General features: G+C 46.9%; 3 protein-coding genes across 3 annotated transcripts in view; 2 read left to right on the top strand and 1 right to left on the bottom strand.

Annotated features, from left to right (window-relative positions):
- The window catches only part of TCTA (T cell leukemia translocation altered), a 405,836-nt gene that overhangs the window by 24,061 nt on the left and 365,666 nt on the right, over nt 1-16,109 (bottom strand). The window lies entirely within an intron of this gene.
- The window catches only part of RHOA (ras homolog family member A), a 53,311-nt gene that overhangs the window by 19,786 nt on the left and 17,416 nt on the right, over nt 1-16,109 (top strand). The gene's annotated exons all lie outside the window — the stretch shown is intronic.
- Nucleotides 14,580-16,109, top strand: part of CCDC71 (coiled-coil domain containing 71) — a 224,062-nt gene continuing 222,532 nt past the window's right edge. The window contains exon 1 of the mRNA XM_050780878.1: nt 14,580-14,583. The gene's annotated coding sequence lies outside the window, so the exon portion shown is untranslated. The remainder of the gene's footprint in view (nt 14,584-16,109) is intronic.

Below are 16,109 nucleotides of genomic sequence, written 5' to 3'. Positions count from 1 at the left end.
CCTGTGGCCATATGAAAAGGTTTTCTCCTTTTGTTGGAGACCTCCTCATAGATCTGTGTTCTTTTTGCAAGCATGTAGTTTGGACTCTTCCTTGTAACGTATTCTTCCTTTTTCTTGGTGTTCATTATCATCATACCTTTTTGAGCATTTCAGTTATCTCTGGCTCCTTCATGACCACCGCTTCCTTTGTGTTGCTGGCATGCTCTGGCTAGATCATTGCCCCTCTCCATTCCACACACTTGAAGCCTATGCTGTTTTTTTTTGAGACAGAGTCTCGCTCTGTCACCCGGGCTGGAGTGCAGTGGCCGGATCTCAGCTCACTGCAAGCTCCGCCTCCCGGGTTCACGCCATTCTCCTGCCTCAGCCTCCCGAGTAGCTGGGACTACAGGCGCCCACCACCGCGCCCGGCTAATTTTTTGTATTTTTTAGTAGAGACGGGGTTTCACCGTGTTAACCAGGATGGTCTCGATCTCCTGACCTCATGATCCGCCCGTCTCGGCCTCCCAAAGTGCTGGGATTACAGGCTTGAGCCACCGCGCCCGGCCGCCTATGCTGTTTTTACCTGTAATAACGGCTTACCTGGGTGCTGATATTTTTCAGCTGACTGTGGGGAAATGTTTGTAAGGTTTAGAAAACACCTCCTTAGATTGTGCCCATTCCACCTCCCCTTCCATTAGGGTTCGTTCTTCTGGGCACCCTCAGACCCTCACCATAGTTTTCTCATACCTATCCAGTTAACCACTCGGTCACTTTTTGTGCCCTGCCAAGACTCTGTTTCTTCTTTTTTTGTTGTTTTTGTTTTTGTTTTTGTTTGGAGACAGAGTCTCGCTCTCTTGTCCAGGTTGGAGTGCAGTGGCTTAATCTTGGCTCAGTGCAACCTCCGCCTTCTGGGTTCAAGTAATTCTCCTGCCTCAGCCTCCTGAGTAGCTGAAATTATAGGCTCCCACCACCAGGCCTGGCTAATTTTTGTATTTTTAGTAGAGATGGGATTTCACCATATTGGCTAGGCTGGTCTTGAACTCCTGACCTCAGGTGATCCGCACCTCCCTCAGTCTCCCAAAGTGCTGGGATTACAGGTGTGAACAACCGTGCCCGGCCAGTCTTTGTTTCTCCGTTAATCACAGACCTGATCATGCTGGTCTAGTGGCTTTCCTTTCCTTACAGAATATAATGCAAATTGCTCTGCATAACATACCATATCCTCCAGTCTAACCGTCACCCCATCTTTCCAGCCTTATTTTCAAAAATCTCCTTTCCAGATTCTTGTATTACAGGTCATTGAGGTTATTTGCTCAAGCTGTTTCTTAACCTTAGAAAGTATTCCTGAACTATCATTACCACTCTTTCCAGGAGACTTGTCCTGGTTCTTCAAGGTCCATGTCAGATATCAATTTATTGGAAGCCCTCTGGCAGAATCACTTTTTCTCTCATTTCATACCAGAGAAGATAAGCTTTTGTTAGAGCACTTAATTACATTGTACTGTTTTCCTGAAAAAGCTACATCTCTAGCACCTAGAACAAGGAGTGACCCATAGAATACAGTGGTTTGGGGCTGGACGCAGTGGCTCACACCTGAAATCCCAGCGTTTTGGGAGGCCGAGGCAGGTAGATCACTTGAGGTCAGGAGTTAGAGACCAGCCTGGCCAATATGGTCAAACCTCATCTCTACTGAAAATACAAAAATTAGCTGGGCGTGGTGGTGGGCACCTGTAATTTTAGTTACTTGTGAGGCTGATGCAGGAGAATTACTGGAACCCGAGAGGCAGAGGTTGTAGTGAGCTGAGATCACGCCACTGCACTCCAGCCTGGGCAACAGAGAGAGACTCTGTGTCAAAAAAACAAAAACAAAAAAGTGGTTTGTATGAGACTGATTGGGGTAATAAGAATTGAGACAAGGGGTGGGACGCAGTGGCTCACGCCTGTAATCCCAGCACTTCAGGAGGCCGAGATGGACGGATTGCGAGGTCAGGAGTTTAAGACCAGCCTGACCAACATGGTGAAACCCTGTCTCTACTAAAAATACAGAAGTTAGCCGGGCGTAGTGGTGCACGCCTGTAATCCCAGCTACTCAGGAGGCTGAGGCAGGAGAACTGGTTGAACCCGGGAGGCAGAGGTTGACACAGTGAGATTCTCTCTCACATGCGCGCGCGCGCGCACACACACACACACACACACACACACACACACACAGAATTGAGACAAGGGACCTGTGGTCCCAACTGTTCTTGAGGCTGAGCCTGTCTCTTAAAAAAAAAAGGCCAATGCGGTGGCCCACTCCCATAATCTCAGCACTTTGGGAGGCCAAGGCAGGTAGATCATTTGAGACCAGCCTGGCCCGTATGATGGAACCCCATCTCTACAGCAATTAGCCAAATACGGTGGTGTGCGCCTGTGGTCTCAGCTACTCGGGGTACGGAGGTGGGAGAACCGATTGAGCCTGGGAGGTTGAGGCTGCAGTGAGCTGTGATCACACCACTGTACTCCAGTCTGGGTGACAGAGACAGACCCTGTCTGAAAAATAAAGTTGACACAAGGCCACTGGGCCTGGCAAGGAAAAGGTCACTGTTACACTGTAGTAGTAGGTGGTAGAGTGACTAAGAAGGAAGCATAAAAGATGGATGGGCGCACTTAGAATTTATCTTTAAAATACCTGATTTTTTTTTTTTTTTGAAACAGAGTCTTGCTCTGTTGCCCAGGCTGGAGTGCAATGGTATGATCTTGGCTCACTGCAGCCTCCACCTCCCAGGTTCCAGCGATTCTCCTGCCTCAGCTTCCCAGGTAGCTGGGATTACAGGCACACTCACCATGTCTCGGTAATTTTTGTATCTTTAGTAGAGACGGGGTTTGACCATGTTGGGGTCAATGGGGGTTGACCAGGCTGGTCTTGAACTCCTGACCTCAGCTGATCTGCCCCTACTTGGCCTCCCAAAGTGCTAGGATTACAGACGTGAGTCATCATGTCCGGCCTCTAAAATATCTGATGTTTGTGGTGACCATTTTCTAGAAAAATCTGTAACACTAAATTGTGGATATGTTTTCTTTGACAGATCCAGCAGCTGTGGGAGATACGTTTAGAACAGCACTGTCTTTTTGTGATGGTGGACATGCTCTATATCTGCACTATCCAGTACCATAGCTCCCAGCCACATGTGGCTATTGAGCGTTGAATATGGTCAGTGTGACCAAGGAACTCAATTTGAAAATGAAAATTTTTAGGCCTAGTGCAGTAGTTCACGCCTGTAATCCAGCAGTTTGGAAGGCTGAGGCAGGCGGATGGCTTGAGCTCAGGAGTTTGAGACCAGTCTGGGTAACATGGCAGAACCTGTCTTTTATTCAATACTTTAAAATTTTTGCTTATTTGATAAAAAGGAAGAACATTTTAAAAATTTAAACAATATTTTGTTGTTCTTGTTTTTGACACAGGGTCTCACTCTGGCACCCAGGCTGGAGTGCAGTGGTATGATCATGGCTTACTGTAGACTTGACCTACTAGCTCAAGCTATCCTCTCACCTCTCAGTTTTCCGTCCTTTCCCACTGAGTAGCTGGGATTACAGACACTCAGCAACACGCCTGGCTAATTTTTATTTTTTTGTAGAAATGAGGTCTCACTGTATTGCCCAGGCTGGTCTCGAGCTCCTAGCCTGAAACATCCTGGGATTACAGGCGGGAGTCACTGTGCCTGACCAGCATTATTTTTTGTTTTTTTGTTTTTTTAAAAAAAATAAATTAATTGGCCATGTGCGGTGGCTCACGCTTGTAATCCCAGTGCTTTGCAGGGACTGAGGCTGGTGGATCACCTGAGGTCAGGAGTTCGAGACCAACCTGGCCAAGAAGGCAAAACCCCGTCTCTACTACAAATACAAAAATTAGCTGGGCATAGTGGTGGGTGCCTGTAATCCCAGCTACTTGGGAAGCTGAGGCAGAATTGCTTGAACCTGGGAGGCAGGATTGCAGTGAGCTGAGATCGCATCATTACACTCTAGCCTGGGGGACAAGATCAAAACTCTGTCTCAAAAAAAAAAAAAAAAGATAAATTAGGCCGGTCATGGTGGATCACGCCTGTAATCCCAGCACTTTCAGAGGCCAGGGCGGGTAGATCACCTGAGGTTGGGAAGTTCAAGACCAGCCTGACCAACATGGAGAAACCTCATTTCTACTAAAAATACAAAATTACCCAGGCATGGTGGTGCATGCCTATAATCCCAGCTACTTGGGAGGCTGAGGCAGGAGAATCGCTTGAACCCGGAAGGCAGAGGTTGTGGTGAGTTGAAATCGCGCCATTGCACTCCATTCTGGGCAACAAGAGTGACACTCTGTCTTAAAAAAAAGTCACAAGTGACTGATGGCTACCATGTTGGGCAGTGAAGCTATGACGTTACCAGTGTTAGGATTGAATGCAATCCAGACTTTCTGTCTGTTGTGTTCACACTTGAAGCAGTGACTCTGCTCCCTAAGTATATGTGATTTTTACTTTTTTTTGTTTTTGACGAACTCTCACTCTGTCACTCAAGCTGGAGTGCAGCGGCACTATCTTGGCTCACTGCAACCTCTGTTTCCTGGGTTCAACTGATCTTCCCACCTCAGCCTCACTAGTAGCTGGAACTGCAGGTGTGTAGTACTGCGCCTGGCTAATTTTTGTATTTCTTTCTTTCTTTCTTTTTTTTTTTTTTTGAGACAGAGTCGCTCTGTCACCCAGACGGGAGTGCAGTGGCGCAATCTCGGCTCACTGCAACTCTGCTTCCCGGGTTCAAGCGATTCTCCTGCCTCAGCCTCCCCAGTAGCTGAGACTACAGGTGCGTGCCGCCATGCCTGGCTAGTTTTTTGTATTTTTAGTAGAGACGGGGTTTCACCGTGTTAGCCAGGATGGTCTTGATCTCCTGACCTCATGATCCTCACGCCTCAGCCTCCCAAAGTGCTGGGATTACAGGCATGAGCCACCACGCCCAGCCTAATCTTTGTATTTTTAGTAGAGATGGGGTTTCACCGTGTTGGCCAGGCTGGTCTCAAAATCCTGACCTCAGGTAATCTGCCTGCCTTTCGGCTTCCCAGAATGCTGGGATTATAGGCGAGAGCCAGCACACCTGGCCCCTTAATCTTTATCCATGACTCCTTTTACCTTTTCTGAAATGGATTTTTTCAGTTTCTCTAGTGTCACTCTGTCAAAATTTGTAAATTTTCCTTGTAATCCTAGACAGAGGATTAAGCCATGTGTTTTTTCCAGTCCATCTTTTGTTACATCTGTATTTTCCTTTTACATGTTGACTGGTTCAAACTGACTAGCATCCCAAGTAAGGTGTGAATTAAATCCTGATATGGGGCCAGGCATGGTGGCTCATACCTGTAATCCCAGCACTTTGAGAGGCCAAGGCAGGCGGATTACCTACGGTCAGGAGTTTAAGGCCAGCCTGGCCAAGGAGTTCCCCGTCTCTATTAAAATTACAAAAAATTAACTGGGCACGGTGCCAGGTGCCTGTAGTCCCAGCCACTTGGGAGGCTGAGACATGAGAATCGCTTGAACCTGGGAGGTGGAGGCTGCAGTGAGCTGAGATCGTGCCACTGCACTCTAGCCTGGGTGACAGAGTGAGACTCCATCTAAAAAAAAATCCTGGTATGGACTGTCAAAGCTGTTTGCTTCTCACAGTCTGCGGGTACTATAGATGGATGGGGACCCACCAATGAAGGAGGGGAAGCCTCCTTTTGTGAAACTGATTTGCTTCTGTCTTCTAAATCAGTGTGTGGACTTGGGCCTACTAATCAAGTCTTACTGTTTTTCCTGTAACTTTATTTATTTATTTATTTTTTGAGACAGAGTCTCACTCTGTTGCCCAGGTTGGAGTGCAGTGGTGCGATCTTGGCTCACTGTAAGCTCTGCCTCCCAGGTTCATGCCATTCTCCTGCCTTAGCCTCCCGAGTAGCTGGGATTACAGGTACCCGCCACCACGCCCGGCTAATATTGTGTGTGTGTGTGTGTGTGTGTGTGTGTGTGTGTGTGTGTGTGTGTGTGTGTGTGTGTGTGTGTGTGTGTGTGTGTGTGTGTGTGTGTGTGTCTGTGTGTGTCTGTGTGTGTTAGAGATGGAGTTTCACCGTGTTAGGATGGTCTCAATTTCCTGACCTCGTGTTCCTCCTGCCTCGGCCTCCCAAAGTGCTGGGATTACAGGTGTGAGCCACCGTGCCCGGCTTCTGTAACTTTTATTTATTATAAGTTGTTAGCTGTTGGAATTCTGGACAGAACAGAGTTCCTGAAGCTGTTCACTGCTGTAAGAAGTAAGAAGTGTCATGACTTTTCAGCAGAGGAAGAAGTCTATTAAGGACATGTGGCTCCAAATATGCCACTCAGAACCTATTCTGGAGTAAGTCATTCCAAGATGGGCCTAGGGCATCTGAGAAGCATAGCAGCTTCCTCTCAGCAAGTGCTGCTGAACCCCAAACTAAGCTCATACATTTTTCTTGGGTTCTGCCTGGAGAGTCCCCATTACCCTCATCCTTAAGCAACCACTACGCTCTTTTTTTGGAGACAGTCTCGCTCTGTCACCCAGGCTGGAGTGCAATGGCACAATCTCCACTCACTGCAACCTCTGCCTCTCGGGGTCAAACGATTCTTTTGCCTCAGCCTCTCCAGTAGCTGGGATTACAGGTGGACGCCACCAGGCCTGGCTGATTTTTTTTTTTTTTTTTTGTATTTTTGTCAAGATGGGGCTTCACCATGTTGGCCAGGTTGGTCTTGAACTCCTGACCTCAGGTATTCTACCTGCCTCGGCCTCCCAAAGTGCTGGGATTACAGACATGAGCCACCACACCCAGCAGCTACTTTCTGTCTCTGTAGATGTACCTATTCTGGATATTTCATACAAATATGGTATGAAATATGTGGTTCTTTGTGACTGGTTTTTTTTTTACTGAGCATAGTATTTTCAAGGTTCATCCATGTTGTAGCATGTTTCAGTACAGTAGTGTACTTCATTCCTTATTGCTGAGTAGTACTCCACTGTATGGCTATACCACATGGTTAGATATGTAGTTTAGATAGGATTATTTTGTTAATTAAAAGCTAATGAACAATGATTTCAAAGTGTGAGATATTAGTAGGCTGGCCCATTGAACAGCTCCAGAAGGCCTTCAGGAAGTTGTCCACACAAATGTGAGTAAGCATCATGGTCACACAAACGTGAGAAAATTACCAAAGAGTGCTATGTGAAATGCAGAGAATTGCTCATTAATGCATGGTTGTAATTTACCTACTGAAGCATAGCCAGTAGCCACTGTAGCATCTAAAGAACATATGATGGACACACCACTCCCACACTTGGCACCCAGATAAGCAAGGCAGGCAGCAGTGCAGATGAGCTGTAGTTACCCCAGGAAATCACATTGACTTGTGAAATGTGAAAAGGACTGACCTTCACTTACATTTTTTCTATAGCAGAGCTCCCTAAAGCTCAGAATGCCACAGCTGGCTGGGTGTGGTGGCTCCACCTATTATAATCCCACTACTTTGGAAGGCAGAGGCGGGTGTATCATTTCAGCCCAGGAGTTCATCGCTGAGCCCAGGAGTTCGAGACCAGCCTGGGCAACATGGCAAAACCCCGTCTCCACACAAACACAAAAAAATATACAAAAAATTTAGCCGGGAATGGTGGCACACACCTGTAGTCCCAGCTACTCGGGAGGCTGAGGTGGGAGGATCACCTGAGCCCAGGGGTTTGAAGCTGCAGTGAGTCGTGATGATGGCACTGCACTCCAGCCTGGGCAACAGAGTGAGACTTTGTCTCCAGAAAAAAAAAAAAAGAAAGCCATGCCCTTCCTTGACAGCATCTGTAATGAGTCAACAGACATAAAACAGTAAGAGTAAACAGTTGTAAGACATGCTAGAACTGGCCGGGCGCGGTGGCTCATGCCTGTAATCCCAGCACTTTGGGAGGCCGAGGTGGGCGGATCACGAGGTCAGGAGATCGAGACCATCCTGGCTAACACGGTGAAACCCCGTCTCTACTAAAAAATACAAAAAACTAGCCGGGCGTGGTGGCAGCGCCTGTAGTCCCAGCTACTCGGGAGGCTGAGGCAGGAGAATGGCGTGAACCCGGGAGGCGGAGCTTGCAGTGAGCTGAGATCGCGCCACTGCACTCCAGCCTGGGCGACAGAGCCAGACTCCGTCTCAAAAAAAAAAAAAAAAAAAAAAAAAAAAGACATGCTAGAACCAAGAGTTAATGACTTCAGAGTGACTCAAACATATATGACATTGTTATTTCTTCCTCTGGTGTGTACAGAAAAAAGATACACACATCTAAAAGAAATTGTGGAAAAACATAAAAGGGTAGAAAAACAAATATAATGGTTTTTTTTGTTTGTTTTTTCTTTTGAGACGGAGTCTCGCTCTGTCTCCCAGGCTGGAGTGCAGTGGCGCGATCTTGGCTCACTGCAACCTCTGCTCCCAGGTTCACACCATTCTCCTAAGCCTCCGGAGTAGCTGGGACGACAAGTGCCCGCCACCACGCCCCGCTAATTTTATTTGTATTTTTAGTAGAGATGGGGTTTCATCGTGTTAGCCAAGAGGGTCTCTGTCTCCTGATCCGCCTGCCTCAGCCTCCCAAAGTGCTGGGATTACAGGCGTGAGCCTCCGTGCCTGGCCCTTTTTTTTTTTTTTTTTTTTTTTTTTTTTTTTTGAGATGGAGTCTCACTCTGTTACCTAGGCTGGAGTGCAGTGGCACAATCTCAGCTCACTGCAACCTTCACCTCTCAGGCTTAAGCGACTCTCCTGCCTCAGCCTCCCGAGTAGCTGGGACTAGAGGTGCATGCCACCACGTCTGGTTAATTTTTTATATTTTTAGTAGAGACGGGGTTTCACCGTGTTAGCCAGGATGGTCTCAATCTCCTAACCTCATGGTCTGCCTGCCTCAGCCTACCAACGTGCTGAGATTACAGGTGTGAGCCACCACGCCCGGCCTGTTTTTTTTTTTGAGACGGAGTTTCTCTCTTGTTGCCTAGGCTGGAGTGCAATGGCATGATCTCAGCTCACTGCAACCTCTGCCTCCCAGGTTCAAGCAATTATCCTGCCTCATCCTCCTGAGTAGCTGGAATTACAAGCACCTACCACCACACCTGGCTAATTTTTTTTTGTATTTTTAACAGAGACTTGGTTTCGCCATGTTGACCAGACTGGTCTCGAATTCCTGACCTCGGGTGATCCACTTGCCTCAGCCTCCCAAAGTGCTGGGATTATAGGCGTGAACTGCCACACCTGGTCATATAACAGTTTTTAAAAGCCCATATGGTCACATGGGATGTAGACAAAAATAGGTGAAAAATTTCTTAACGTTTAGATTTAATGAAATACATCAGAGACCGAGTTTGTGAAGTTAAGGAAAAATACACAAACTAGTTAATTGCTCTAAGTTACATATTAATTAATCAAGTCTTTCACAGTGTCACCAAGGTTTGCCTGAGTAGGCAAAGCAGAATAATACGCTAAAGCTGTAGAATCACTTATCTTGACACGGGGAAAGAAGGAGGGTAAGACAGTGGAATGTTTAGAAATGCAGACTATGAAACAGATTGCTTAATTTACTTCAGTGTCCAGTTCTGCCTCTTACTGGCTAGCAGTGTGACTGACATTGAACAAATTAGCCTTCCCGTACTCAGTGTCTTCATCTGTAAATGAGAGTATTAGAACTTACCTTATAGGAGGACTATTGCGAGGAATGTCTGTTAATATAAAGTTTATAACTGCATTATTTGTTAGCTGTTTCTTACATTTTTTCTCTTCTACAAAGTGGTGGTGGAAGACAAGGCTTCCCTACCTTTAGTTTGATGTCTATGGTTCTAAGTATAAGGAGAAAACAGAAGGGAGGAAAGAGGAAGTAAAAGCATGAAAGATGACCTAAATAAATGGAAAGACATCCATGTACATGTCAGAAGACTTAACATTGTAAAGATGGCAATACTCCCCAATTCAGAAAATTCGGAGGACCCAGAAAAGCCAAAATAATCTTGGAAAAAAAGAAAGCTGGAGGACTCACACCTGCAGATTTTAAAATTTACTGCAAAGCAACAGTAATCAAGACTGTGTGGTACTAGTATAAGGGTAGAAAATATAGACCGATGGAATAGAATTAATCTAAAAGTAAACCCTCAGTTGATAATCAGTTGATTTCTCAAGTGTGCCAGGAGCATCCAGTGGGGGGCAGGGGGGAATAGTCTTTTTAGTAAATAATGCTGAGGTGACTGGATTTCCAAAGGAAAAAGAATGAAGTTGGACCCCCTACCTCATATCTTGTATAAAAATTAACTCAAAATGAATCAAAGGCCTAAAGTGTAAGACTTAAAACTATAGAAAGAAGCATATATATTTTTTTATGACCTTGAATTTGGCAGTGGTATCTTAGATATGCCACCAAACCATCAGTAACCAAAGGGAGAAATAGATAAATTTGACTTCAACAAAATAAAAAACGGACACCATCAAGAAAGTAAAAAAGCAACTGAGTTTAAAAATGGGCAGTGGGGGCCGGGCGCGGTGGCTCAAGCCTGTAATCCCAGCACTTTGGGAGGCCGAGACGGGCGGATCACGAGGTCAGGAGATTGAGACCATCCTGGCTAACACGGTGAAACCCCGTCTCTACTAAAAATACAAAAAAAACCTAGTCGGGCGAGGTGGCAGGCGCCTGTAGTCCCAGCTACTCGGGGGGACTTTTTTTTTTTTTTTAAAGACAGAGTCTTACTCTGTCACCCAGGCTAGAGTGCAGCGGTGCAATCTTGACTCACTGCAGTCTCCGCCTCCCAGGTTCAAGCAATTCTCCTGCCTCAGCCTCCCAAGTAGCAGGGATTACACGCGTTTGCCACCATGCCCGGCTAATTTTTGTATTTTTAGTAGAGATGGGGTTTTACCATGTTGACCAGGCTGGTCTCAAACTCCTGACCTCAGGTGATCCACTTGCCTTGGCCTCCCAAAATGCTAGAATTACAGGAGTGAGCCACCGTGCCCAGACCCCACTGCCCCCCCCCCCCCTTTTTTTTTTTTTTTTTTTTTGAGATGGAGTCTTGCTCTGTCGCTCAGGCTGGAGTGCAGTGGCCGGATCTCAGCTCACTGCAAGCTCCGCCTCCCAGGTTCACGCCATTCTCCTGCCTCAGCCTCCCAAGTAACTGAGATTATAGGTGCCTGCCACCATGCTAGGCTAATTTTTGTATTCTTAGGAGAGAATGGTTTCACCATGTTGGCCAGGCTGGTTTTGAACTTCTGACCTCAAGCGATCCGCCCATCTGAGCCTCCCAAAGTACTAGGACTATAGGCATGAGCCACTGCACCTGGCCAAGATAATTAAATTTTTAGAAAGTGGGGGCATCACTTGAGCCCAGGAGTTTAAGACCAGCCTGGGCAACATGGTGAAACCCTGTCTTTACAAACCCACAAAAATTAGCTGGGCGTGGTGTGTGTGCCTGTACTCCCAGCTACTTGGGAGACTGAAGTGGGAGGATTACCTGAGCCTGGGAGGTCGGGTTTGTGGTAAAGCTGTGATAACACCATCGCACTCCAGCAGCCAGGGTGGCAGTGAGACCCTGTCTCCAAAAAAATTAAAAATTGTAAAAGAAATACTGTTATTTCTATATTGTTACTGGTGACTTAATTAGATATAACTGACTTTTGGATAAATAAACCTCTACTCCAAACTCCTATAAGTTATTTCTGAGACTAAACCTAGCCTGGAAAGTGACACATCTGGGAGAGCTAAGCGTCATTTCCTTTCTTAAGCTGACAAAGCATGTACCTGTAAAGACGCTGGATTATAGCAAAGTGGAAAGGAAAGATAATTTTGCAAAGTTTCTCCTTCATTTTTTAAGGAAAAAACAGCAAGTTTGATTTTCTGTGCTTATACTTTTTCCTTCTCAACATCTGTGTTTGTATTGCTGCACTCCCAGCATCCCAGAAATCACCTAGGCTTTCATTTTATCCGATAATCCCTTGTAATTTTTGTCTTTGTCACCATTCGTGGCTAAATAATTTTATACTTTTTCTGGGCCAAATGTTCTTCATCAAATATTTTTCTTTTTCTTTTCTTTCTTTTTTCTGAGACACAGTCTCACTCTGCCGCCCAGGCTGTAATGCAGTGGTGCGATCTCAGCTCACTGCAACCTCCGCCTCCCAGGTTCAAGTGATTCTCATGTCGATGGGATTACAGGCACATGCCACCATGCCCTGCTAATTTTTATATTTTCAGTAGAGACGGGGTTTCGCCATGTTTGCCAGGCTGGTCTTGAACTCCTGACCTCAAGTGATCCGCCCGCCTTGGCCTCCCAAAGTGCTGGGATTATGGACGTGAGCCACTGTGCCTGGCCGGACTGGGGTCTTTAAAGGTGAATTCCCTCCCTGTAAGCAAAGGTGGAGACAGAGTCTGGACATTCTAGGAAGGGAAGGCACAAACAGAATAGAAGACATGTGCGGTAATCTCAGAAACACCAAAGCACCCAGAAGGAATGGAGTGCAGGCTGAAAGTGCAGAGAGGAAGGTGGGACTGGAGAAGGCCCAAGGACAGGCAGTGATTCCCTATCTATCCAAGGAAACTTTTCAAACCATAACAGAAGATTTAAGTCAATACTAGAACAAATCTTGTGGGCATGTTGAACTATAAACAAAGCAATGATAGCTGGTTTTTTGTTTTTTTTTTTTTGAGACAGAGTCTCACTGTGTCGCCCAGGCTGGAGGGCAGTGGCGCGATCTCGGCTCACTGCAAGCTCCGCCTCCCGGGTTCACGCCATTCTCCTGCCTCAGCCTCCCGAGTAGCTGGGACTACAGGCGCCCGCCACCTTGCCTGGCTAGTTTTTTTGTACTTTTTAGTAGAGACGGGGTTTCACCGTGTTCACCAGGATGGTCTCGATCTCCTGACCTCGTGATCCGCCTGTCTCAGCCTCCCAAAGTGCTGGGATTACAGGCTTGAGCCACCGCGCCTGGCCTCACTGCAACCTTTACCTCCTGTGTTCAAGCTATTCTCCTGCCTCAGCATCTCGAGTAATTGGGATTACAGATGCCCACCACCACACCCACCTAAGTTTTGTATTTTTAGTAGAGACTGGGTTACACCATGTTGGTCATGCTTGTCTCAAACTCCTGACCTCAGGTGATCCACCTGCCTCGGCCTCTCAAAGTGCTGGGATTGCAGGCATGAACCACCACACCTGGCCAAGGCAGCCTTTTCTTGAACTGGGGAATTCCTATTGACGTTTCTTTGCATCCCATAGGGTCCAGGTGGTTTGACTTTGGGCAAAAACCCATACAGATTAGGCCTTATGAGAGATGTAAAGTTTATTAAATTTTTTTTTATTTTGTGAGACAGGGTCTTACTGTGTCACTCAGGCTGTAGTGTAGTGGTGTGATCTCAGCTCACTGCAACCTCTGCCTCCTGTACTCAAGTGATCCTCCCATCTTAGCCTCCTGAGTAGCTGTGACCACAGATGGGCACCACCACACCCAGCTAATTTTTTGTATTTTGCATAGAGATGGGGTTTCACTGGGTATAGGATGGTCTTCAACTCCTAGGCTCAAGAGATTTGCCCACCTCGGCCTCCCAAAGTGTTGGGATTATAGGTGTGAGCCACTGTGCCCAGCCTCTATTTTTTTAATTTTTATTTTATTTATTTACTATTTTTCAAATGGAGTCTTGCTCTGTCACCCAGGCTGGAGTGCAGTGGCGCGATCTCAGCTCACTGCAAGCTCCGCCTCCCGGGTTCACGCCATTCTCCTGCCTCAGCTTCCTGAGTAGCTGGGACCACAGGCACCTGCCACCATGCCCGGCTAATTTTTTGTATTTTAATAGAGATGGAGTTTCACCGTGTTAGCCATGATAGTCTTGATCTCCTGACCTCATAATCCACCCATTTCAGCCTCCCAAAGTGCTGGGATTACAGGCGTGAGCCACCATGCCCGGCCAATGTTTTTTTATTTTTATGAGATAGGGTCTTGCTATGTTGCCCAAGCTGGTCTCAAACTCTGGACTCTAGCTATCTTTCCACCTCAGCCTCCTGAGTAGATGGGATTACAGGTATGAGTTGCCACACTTGACTTTAACTGGAGAACTTCACTTTCTCTCTCTGTCTTTTTTTTTTTTTTTTTTTTTTGAGGCGGATTTTCACTCTTATTGCCCAGGCTGGAGGGCAATGGCACGATCTCAGCTCACTGCAACCTCCATCTCCCAGATTCAAGTGATTCTTCTGCCTCAACCTCCTGAGTAGCTGAGATTACAGGCTCGTGCGACCATGCCCAGCTAATTTTTGTATTTTTAGTAGAGATGGGGTTTCACCATGTTGATCAGGCTGGTCTCGAACTCCTGACATCGTGATCCACAGGCCTCACTCTCAACCTCCCAAAGTGCTGGGATTACAGGCGTGAGCCACTGCGCTCAGCCTTTTTTTTTTTTTTTGAGACAGAGTCTCACTCTGTTGCCCAGGCTGGAGTGCAGTGGCGTGATCTCGGCTCACTGCAACCTCCACCTCCTGGGTTCATGCCATTCTCCTGCCTCAGCCTCCCGAGTAGCTGGGACTACAGGCGCTCACCACCACACCTGGCTAATTTTTTGTATTCTTTAGTGGAGACGGGGTTTCACCGTGTTAGCCAGGATGGTCTTGATCTCCTGACCTCGTGATCCGCCCGCCTCAGCCTCTCAAAGTGCCAGGATTACAGGCGTGAGCCACCACGCCCGGCCTGTTTGTTTTTTTTTTTTTTTGAGACAGTCTCTCACCCAGGATGGAATGCAGTGGGGTGATCTCAGCTTACTGCAGCCTCCACCTCCAGGGTTCAAGCAGTTCTCCTGCCTCACCCTCCTGAGTAGCTGGGACTACAGGCACGTGCTACCACACCCAGCTAATTTTTATATTTTTAGTAGTGATGGGGTTTCATTATGTTGGCCAGGCTGGTCTCAAACTCCTGACCTTGTGATCTGCTCACCTTGGCCTCCCAGAGTGCTGGGATTTCAGGCGTGAACCACCATGCCCAGCCAAGTATATATTATTTAGGATTAGTTTGACTACAGGTAACAGAGACTTGAACAATACCATCTTAAGTTATTTCTCATTCATACGGAAGCAACATGGACGGTAGGCTGTCTTGGGGCTGAGATGATGGCTCCCAAGATCACCTGAAATCCAGGCTCCTTTTTACCGTTTGGTTCCTCCAGCCCCGTGGTATGGCATTCATTCTCACATAACAGGATGGCTACTTAGAAATCAGCCCTTACTTCAGATGTAAGCAGTAGGAAAGGAGAAAGAGAATGAAGAAGAGCATGTGACTTCACTTTTTCTAAGAAAGACTTTCTGGAAGTCCCACAACATACTGCTGATTCACATCTCATGGTACATGGCCATGTCTCCAAGGGAAGTTAGGAAGTGTAGTCTACAACAAAGTACATAGCTAAAAATTGAAGTATGGTCTAAGAGGGAAGGGTGGGAATTGGGGTGGTTGACCATCACTGTCTGCCAGATGGAAGGAATCTGTAGATTTCTTTTTTTTTTTCCCCCACTGGGGGCGAGAGTGGTGGTAACAGCTTTATTGAAATATAATCTACATACCTTACAATTCACCTATTTTTTTTTTTTTTTTTTTGAGACGGAGTCTTGCTCTGTCGCCCAGGCTGGAGTGCGGTGGTGTAATCTCCACTCACTGCAAGCTCCGCCTCCCGGGTTCACGCCATTCTCCTGCCTCAGCCTCCTGTGTGGCTGGGACTACAGGCACCCGCCACTGCGCCCGGCTAATTTTTGTATTTTTAGTAGAGACGGGGTTTCACCGTGTTAGCCAGGATGGTCTCGATCTCCTGACCTCGTGATCCGCCCATCTCGGCCTCCCAAAGTGCTGGGATTACAGGCGTGAGCCACCGCGCCCGGCCAACAATTCACCTATTTAAAGTGTGAATTATATATACTGTGGGCTGGGTGCGGTAGCTCACGCCTGTAATCCCAACACACTGGGGGAGAGGCAGAGGCGGGAGGATCGCTTGACCTCAAGAGTTTGAGAGCGGCTGGGGCAACGTGGTGAAACCTGGTCACTACTAAAAATACAAAAAATTAGCCAGGTGTGTCGGCATGCACCTGTAGTCCCAACTACTAGGGAGAGTGAGATAGGAGGATCACT

This window comes from Macaca thibetana, chromosome 2 (genome assembly GCF_024542745.1).
Source record: "Macaca thibetana thibetana isolate TM-01 chromosome 2, ASM2454274v1, whole genome shotgun sequence".
In the NCBI taxonomy this organism is placed as follows: Eukaryota; Metazoa; Chordata; class Mammalia; order Primates; family Cercopithecidae; genus Macaca; species Macaca thibetana.
This window is presented reverse-complemented; position numbering and strand designations above follow the sequence as displayed.